General features: G+C 45.5%; 1 long non-coding RNA gene across 3 annotated transcripts; it reads right to left on the bottom strand.

Annotated features, from left to right (window-relative positions):
• Nucleotides 1-563: 563 nt before the first annotated feature.
• On the bottom strand, nt 564-6,017 carry LOC103887891. 3 transcript variants are annotated; one of them, XR_001891737.3, is made up of 3 exons: nt 5,711-6,017; nt 1,683-1,774; nt 564-1,304 (listed from the first exon to the last, which is right to left on the bottom strand). It is a non-coding gene; the product is annotated as an uncharacterized LOC103887891 (long non-coding RNA). The 3 variants fall into 3 exon arrangements; XR_001891738.3 differs by having other exon boundaries at nt 564-1,184; XR_652152.4 differs by lacking the exon at nt 564-1,304 and adding an exon at nt 1,346-1,558 and having other exon boundaries at nt 5,711-6,013.
• Between the last annotated feature and the right edge of the window lie 2,494 nt (nt 6,018-8,511).

Genomic DNA, 8,511 nt, shown 5'->3' with positions numbered 1-8,511 from the left:
GGTGTGTTTGTGACCTATTCCTGCTTAACAGATTACAGCAAACTTGGCACACATTTATCGATTTCTGTGGATCAGGGATCCAGGTGGGCTTGGCTGTGTCCCATTCCTCCTGTGGCTACCATCATGGTGCCTTAGCTGGGGCTGAGGTCTCATCTGAAAGCCCAACTGGGGAAAGCTCTGCCTCCAAGCTCACTCGGGTTCTTGGTAAGCTCAGTTGCTCCAGGGGTGACAGAGGCCTCAGTTCCTTGCTGGCTGTTGCATGGAGCCACCCTCCACTCCAGTTCCTTACCACAGGGAACTCCACAATGTGAGGGCTTACATCCTGGAAGCTGAGATAGCCAGAGAGAGTCTACTGGCAAGATGGAGGTTACAATCTCTTGTAAGCTAATCAAGGAAGTGAAATTTTATCCCCTTAATTACACGTGTCATCCCATCATCCTATTGGCTAGAACATGTCACTAGCTCACCTCACACTGATGAGGATGCAGGATTCCACAGGGGCATGAATACCAGTGGGTGGGGATCATTGGGGACCACGTTTCTATCAGTTCACCACAAAGAGATTCTAGAAAATGTATTGTTTAATTTTTCAACCTTAGTAGTACAAGAAGAGCTTGTGGAGGAGCTGGAAATTCATGCTAAATGCCAGTAGGCCATATCCAGTGGACAACAGGAAAATAAAACCCACAAGGCAACACGAGGAGCACCCTGGACATCATAAAGCAAGTGAGATTCCCTCTACATAGGTCTGGTGACAGGCAGGGCTTTGCAGCTTAGAGACTGCTTTCTACAAATGTCATTGCCGGTGAGTGGTCTCCAGTGAAAAGACTGTAAAGCAATACATTGTCCATAGTAGAGCAGCAAGGAATCCTCTGCTAAGAAAGGGATGCACAATGATGCATCTGAACCCAGTCATCAACAGCCCAGAAGTGAGCACCAGACCCCAGCCTTTCAGATGCAGCACATGCACCATCCTGAGCTCAATGACCCAATCTAATAAATGGGAATAATGACAGTCTCCACCTGCTGGGTTGGTGAAGAGTTAGTTAATAACTACTTTTCAATGTTAATTGTCTCTTTGATAATTAAGTAACTAGCACATTGCCTAGCATATTGCAAACGATAAAAAAATGTGGGTTATTCTTACTTTACAATCCAATGTCTTCCTTTCCCAGATGAAGAAGCTGTGGGCCAAAGGAATAAGGTGACTCACGGTACATTAGTGTCCAAAATATCTATGGTCACTTAGTGGAGGTGAGCCTTGCAGCCAGGTCTCTTACACCCAATCCTCTTTCCATCATATTCTAAGAGAGAAATTTCCAGTAAAATAGGCAATGGTCCACTGTTTCAGTTGAAATTGCCGTTTTTATAGTTTAAAATGGCTGCATGTTGATGAGTTCACATGGTTTAGGGGAGAAGCTGGCATCTTGAGTCTTCCTGCCAGGCACAGGAAATTGTCCGGCCTGAGCACACTTGTAGAGTCTCTGGCCTCTTGGTCAAGTGGTCAAGGATACTCTCAAGGTCAGGTTCAATGTGTCTGCCTCAGATGACCTTAGAGCTAACACAAATGACCCGAAGCTCAGGTTGAGAGCATTTGAGTCAGCTGACTTCGTATCATGAGTCTGCATTAGAGAAACCCACACATTCTCCCGTTTCCTAATTAACATGAAGTTCATACTTACACATCAGGGTTTGGCTTGGTGTCTCTACCTTGCTCGCTGGTGTTTCTCTCACAGATAAAAGCTGGCATGAATTGGATGCTTCATTAACTTGCCTGAAAGGGACAATATTCATAATCAACATGTTCTCAAAATCCGCTAAGTCCCACCAGCTGTGGTTTTGCTCTGAGACTAACGGGCCCAGGAGCTCATGGAGGACAACAGGGAGGGGGCCGGAGGGTTCCCACCTTGTGCTGCTGAGTTTCCACCTTGTGCTTCAGATTTGAAAATCCCGGGGCCTTCGGGGACTGGTAAGAAGCTGAGTCCATGTAAGGCGCCACAAGTCTCCCCAGCTTACAGATGAGAAGCCCCCTCCCCCAGCCACATCTTCCTGATTCCAGCTCATTGGTTATCCTGGAAGCCATTACATGTGCAAGCAGCTGCAGGGAAAACAAGTATGTGCAGCCGCCTGCAGGCATGGATAGAAGGGGCAGGGGCAGGATTTTTACTTCCTCTTGCCGCAAGTTTTGCTGGGCCTTCTCCTGGGAACACTGCAAAATCTCCCTGGAGAGATGACATCACATCATGAGGGTTAGAAAGGAGTTGGCTAAAATTCTGTGTTTAAATTGAAATAGGAGAGAAGGGTAGCCTTCAACCCTGGCTGCACATCAGATTGACCCAGAGAGAATTCAAGCAACAGCTCTACTCAGGAATCTTTCAAATAGCCCAGGATGTTTTGTTGCTCCAGGATGGGGGCTGTGCATTTGTGTTTTTCAGAACAGCTCAGATGATTCTAGTGTGCAATCAAAGCCAAGAAACACTAGAGTTGTGATGCATTGCTCGTAAAACTCCTCATATGTACATTTAGACCACTCATTCGTCTACAAACACTTGTTGTATTTCTTATCATGCTTAAAAGTTGCAGATACAGTGAGGAGGACTGGCAAGCTCCTGGCCCTTTCATGGCATCCAGGCCAGTGCCTAGCAGGGAACAAAGCAGAATTCAGCTAAGAGTAGCCAGCTTCTGCCAGGAGGACATTCAGAACGAGAGTTGGATGAGTTTGGTCCACCACAGGTACACTCTATTTATGCCAGAAGAGGGTGATCTCGGGGGAAGGCCTGCTGTGGGAGAGCGACCTTCACTTCCCCCATCATTGGGCATGCGTGATGGGCTGGGCATCTGCCTTGTATGGGTTTGTTTGGAGCAATCCCATTTCACAGTGTGATGAGTGGGTGAGCTGGGAGGATAAAATGCTGATGAGTGGCTGCAGATAGGAACTCCTGGCCCATGTTTATTTTTAGACATTCAAGGTGGGCTTTGCTCAAGCCCGTATAACATTTCCAGGACTGGCCATGTGACGTGCCAGCACTTCAGAGGCACGGCTTAGTCCTTCCTGGTCAACATGAGGTTGTTGGTATTCACAGGATGACCTGTTTATGCTCAGAGGGGGGCACCAGAGCCAGGGATTCAGGGCAGCCTGTCACTGAGGATCCAGGTGACTTGAGAGAAGAGGAGACTGCTGTGGGTCCAAACATAGCTTCTCACATGCTTACTAAACTCTACTGTGTAAGACATGTGTCCTTATCTATATAAATGAGAATAATGACACCTGAATGGTGGCATCATTGGGCAGATCAGAGTTGTGTCTGTAAAGTGTCAGGCACCATCCCTGACACATAACATGTGCTTAATGAATGGCAACTGGAGTTAGGTTTGTATCAGCTACCTATTGCCTCAATAGTGCCACATAACAAATTATCCCAGCATTGAATGGCTTGAAAGAAGTACCATTCACTATTTTTCCTTGAGTTTTGGATTGGCTGGGCAGTTCTGCTGATCTGAGCCAGGCTCAGCTGCCTCTAATGGGGTGGCTCGCTGTGCTGCAGTCAGTTGCATGTTGGTTGGGGGCTGCTGGTCCAGGGTGGTTCTGGAGGCCAGTCCAATCTCCTCTAGATATCTTTTAGATTATTTTTCTGTCAATCAACCCTGAATATGTTCTCTTGGTGTTGGCAGAGGTCAAAAAGAGTGAATATCTTTTCAGAACTTGGCTCGGGTCACATTTGTTAACATCCATTGGCCATAGAAAGTCACCTGGCTGAGCCCAGGGTCAGTGGGAGAGGGATATGAGGAGGCCATTAATCAGGTAATCAGTGCAACCACATGACCACTATGGTCATGGGAGAGAGGAAGACCGTCTACAAATCTCATATGTCATTTCTCCTTAACCTGATCTGAGGTGCTCCCTAATTTGGTGACAGTGGAGGTAAGACATTGCAAAGCTGAATGTAAGGTGACTATGCTTACGTTCAGCTTTGCAATGTAATGTATTTTGCTGAATGGCCAGAAGACTATGATGAGGGTTTGGAGAGGTAGAAATAAGAATCTAATATTGAATCCAGTAGGTTGCAATGATTAAAAAACAAAATTATAGGATATGCCTTAGAAACTGTGAAAATAGCCTCATTTTTATAAGACCTTTCAGAATGTGTCTGTTGAATGCATATTTTCTTTTGTAGTTTTCTCAACAGTAAACATCGGAATAATTGAATGTTTGCTGTTCAGAGATGCCTCTTTGTGTGAACTAATAAGTGCCTTTCGGTGCTGCATTTGCGGGGAGAACTTAAATAAAATGGCCAAGCATGATTAATTCTGCCCACTGCCAAGATGTTAATTGCTTCATTCTCCTTCATTTCAGAGTCAGAACAATGGGTCTTAATGGGCAGCCTATCTCTATCTAAGAATGACCAATCAGAGAACAAGACCAGGGCTTGAAGGTGATGGTGATCTGCCATTCAAAGTAACAGAACCCTGAGGAAAGGTGACAGACAGGTCCTTCCCAGAGCTGGTCTGCATCCCTGAGCCTCCTGGGTCCCCCTCCTTCTATGGTCTTCCCTCTCAGGTAGTTAGTAACTCAAAGGTTGTTTGGGGAACAATGTCTTTGCTTTTGCTCATAAATCAGTCCCACCGGTTACTGAGGGAATTGTTGCATTTTGCTGTGACACATTGCTGCCTTTGAGAGAATAATTGCCAGATTTGGCCGACTTGGGACCACCTTCCTGCATCTTCATTTCCTCTCTGGGGATGCCCTAAAGAGTATTTACTTTCACTTAAAAGAGAGCAATTTCTTCTCATGAAATCAAGTTTTCTCCATGAGCCAAGCTTGTTTTATGATATTAAACATTTAAATAAAAAATTATAAATGTACTGTAAAATGCTGATGGATGATTTATTTTGCATGTTTTAAGGCTGTGGGGATTACTGTTGTGAAGCAGATCCAAATATAGTTCTTGAATTCTATGTAGAGCTGAAAGAATCAGTCCCCAGCAAAGGTTGAGTGGGCAGTAAGAGATGGTGGCCCACTCTCTGTGCCGTTGCTGTCCCAAGGAGAAGAAAGGAAAGAAGTTGGGGATGGAAGGGAAGTTTAGGAACAATAGCGGGGATGGATGGATGAAAGGGAATTATTTCCCTTGTATCCTCTTTCCCTCAGCCAATGAGCCTTCCAGGATGGGCCTATCCTGTCCCTGCACAGCTGCCCCGTCCTTCAGGGTCACCCTGACTTTCTGTCCAGAGCACAGAACTTGAGCTGGGAGGCCCACGTCTGAGCCATCACTCTACTCCTTTTAGCTCTGTGATCTGGAGCATCACAGGAAACTCCGTTAAGCCTCAGTTTTGCCATCTGTGAAATGGGTGAGCAATCACCAACCAAACCACTGGGATACCTAGAAGACCCAATAATATCCTGACAACCCCTAAGGTGTCTGTGGACTTGATGAGCACAGCACCAACCCACACGAACTTCCCTGTGCTGCCTTCAGTGGTCTTGTGAATATACTGAGTAGTTCAATCCGGAATAAAAACATAATAGTCGCACACCATCTTTCCTTTGTCATGGTGGAAATTGAGGATTTACTCAGTTAAGTAACTTGCCAAAGGCTAAAGGAGGAATCCAAACCCAGGCGAGCATCGGTCCTTTGATTTGTTCTTCTCAAGCTGTTAAAAGATTGAGGAACCCAGAATTAGATCATGCACCTGGTACCTATGAAGCACTCACCTGTGCTTTCAAATACCACCCCTCAGTGGCGGGAGGGTCAGGAGCCGGTGGGCAGGACAACTGAACTAAACTAAACCAAACTACATTGAAGAGCAGGTCATTTTGCTCTGAGTGTGTGCGTGATGCTGACGGGGCCACATCAGGTTCAGATTTCGCTATGATTTCCCTGGCTCCTGGTTCTGAGCTTGGGAGCCAATCAGGCAGCTCTTGTGTGCCTCTTAACACACGAGGCTGTGGAGTGGCATCCACAGAGGCGCCTGGCGCGTAAGTAGCGGGTGTGAGATGCAAATCTGGGCTCTTAAGTCATAATCCTGTTGGTGACATCGCCTTCGGTTGCTACGGTGATGATTATGCTATCAGGAGGATTATCGTTTTCTGTGAAGAATGGGTAGAAAGACCAAACCAGCCTCCGAGAAACCAAAGGCTTCGTTCATAAACAATCACTCTGAAAAATTAAAACAAAGCATAGGAAGGAACATATTAGCTGACAAATGTGTGACACTGCGGATTCTTTTATTCCAAATAAAATGCTTTTCAGGTTTTTAAGTTCAAAGCTTGTTTTAGGGCAGAAAATAAGCCATCATAACAAAAGAACAAAAAGGGGAAATATGACAGAAGACAAGGAAAGCAGAGAAAACACAAAAGTTGAAATGTAGCAGATAACAGAACAGAAGGATATTAAATGACTTTTAATGAAAGGATTACCCTGAAAAAATACAACTCAGAGAGCAAAATATTTTAATTATTTTATTACAGGAAGAAAGCAAATTAGCTGTCACCCATAAATAAACACAATCCACATATTAGAGTGAATTTTGAGATGAAAATTTTCAATTGGGACTGACTGAATAGAAGGCCCATGTTTGTACATGGATTTCCATGTAAGTTGAACATTCTTCATTGACCATATCAGGTTGTCAATTGATGTTTCAATCTAGCATCAGTTTAGTGTTAGGTATAAACAAAAGCCTTTAAAAAGTGAGAAGTACATTTGTGGAGATCTTGATGCTTCCATTCAAAACACCTCAAATGAAAAACCCCTGTCCCATCTCAAATTCCAATTCCCTTTTAAATTGTAAGGAGCTAGCTTGCGTATTGGTTTTAGTTAGCATGGGGCCTTCTATTTTGGATTTTATGTTGTACATTTTTTTCTGAACCAGAGAATAATCTGTTATTCTTAAGATATATTCCGTATTTGTTAACCATCCAAGTTTAGACCTATCTGTATCAGTTAGCAATGTTGGAATAACAAATCTTTCCATAACCCAGAGACTGAAAACAACGGGTATTTATCACTTACGAGCCAGTAAGAGAGTTGCCCGGCACCACGGCTGGGCTAGGCTGGACTCCGGACTCCCAGCTCCTGGCTCCAGGTTCCAGGCTCCAGGCTATGATTTGAGTTGAGTTCTGCTCCTTGAGCTTCCCATTATCCTTGAACTAGTGGCTACCCAGGGCATGGTTTCTTGTGGTAACAGTAGGAATACAACAGGCCATGAGGAAGCACCAGGTGCCCTCTAGGCTTGGCTCAGGACTGGCATGTTGTCTCTGCTTATGTTCCATTGGCCTGAACAAGCTACTTATCCAAGCCCTGCTTCAGTGGGATGAGGCAAGACTTCAGTGGGATGAGGCAAGTGGCCCCGGGAAGAAGGGAGGGAAGATTTTCTGCATTGTAACCCAGCACATGGTGCCATCTGACCAGAGGCTGCTCTATCCTCTTTGGACCCTGAGGAGGAGGCATCTTATAGCAGCAAGAGCATGGAATGGGAAGCAGTGGAATTTCAGGTCTGTGTTCATCACTTCTCAGTCATGGGGACTGGGGCAAGCCTCTGATCCCCAGCTCCTTCATCTGCAAGGCAGTTGCTGCAGGGTATGTGGGAGCACAGCCTTGGAAGCCTGGAAGACACACATCTGAGTTCTGGTATTTGCCACCTGCTGGTTGTACATTCCTTGATGCTGTTTCCTATCTGTGAAATGGGGATAAGGCCACCTCTCTTCCTTGTTGGAAGTCCAGTGCAACTCCCTGTTGGGAGCGGGGGGAGATACAGCAAAGGGACTATCAGATCAAACGAGCAAACAAAAGTGAAGTATGTAACACTTTGACTGGCATGCCATCAGTGTTTATACAATGTGCACAATTTTATTATTTGTAAGTATATGGTGATCCTCAGAAAGATATGTGTGCTAACACCAAGAACTTATAAATGTGACCTTGTTTGGAAAAAGAGTTTTTGCAGAGGTGATTAAGTTAAGGATCTTGATATGAGATCTTCCTGGATCCTCCAGGTGGACCCTAAATCCAATGACGAGTATCCTTAAATAGACAGGGCATGGTGGCTCCCACCTGTAATCCCAGCATGTTGGAAGGCTAAGGCAGGAGGATTTCTTAAGCGCTAGAGCTTGAGATTAGCTGGGGCAACATAGCGAGACCCCATCTTTAAAAGAAAAAAAAATTAGCTGGGCATGGTGGCATGCGTCTGTAGTCCCAGCTGCTTGGGAGGCTGAGGTAGGAGGATCACCTGAGCCTGGGAGTTTGAGGCTGCAGTGAGCCATGATTGCACCTGGGAGTTTGAGGCTGCAATGAGCTGGATTGCACTCCAGCCTGGGTTACAGAGCAGAACCCTGTCTCAAAAGAATACAAAATAAAAATAGGCACACAGAGCAGAGACAGGGAAAGAAGAGGAAAAAAACATGTGAAATGAAGGCAGACTTTGGAGTGATATGTCCAAGCCAAGGAACACCAAGAGCCACCAGTGCTAGAAGAGGCCAGGAAGGGTCCTCCCGCAGAGCCTCTATGGGGAGGA

This window comes from Papio anubis, chromosome 16, assembly GCF_008728515.1.
Source record: "Papio anubis isolate 15944 chromosome 16, Panubis1.0, whole genome shotgun sequence".
NCBI lineage: Eukaryota > Metazoa > Chordata > Mammalia > Primates > Cercopithecidae > Papio > Papio anubis.
This window is presented reverse-complemented; position numbering and strand designations above follow the sequence as displayed.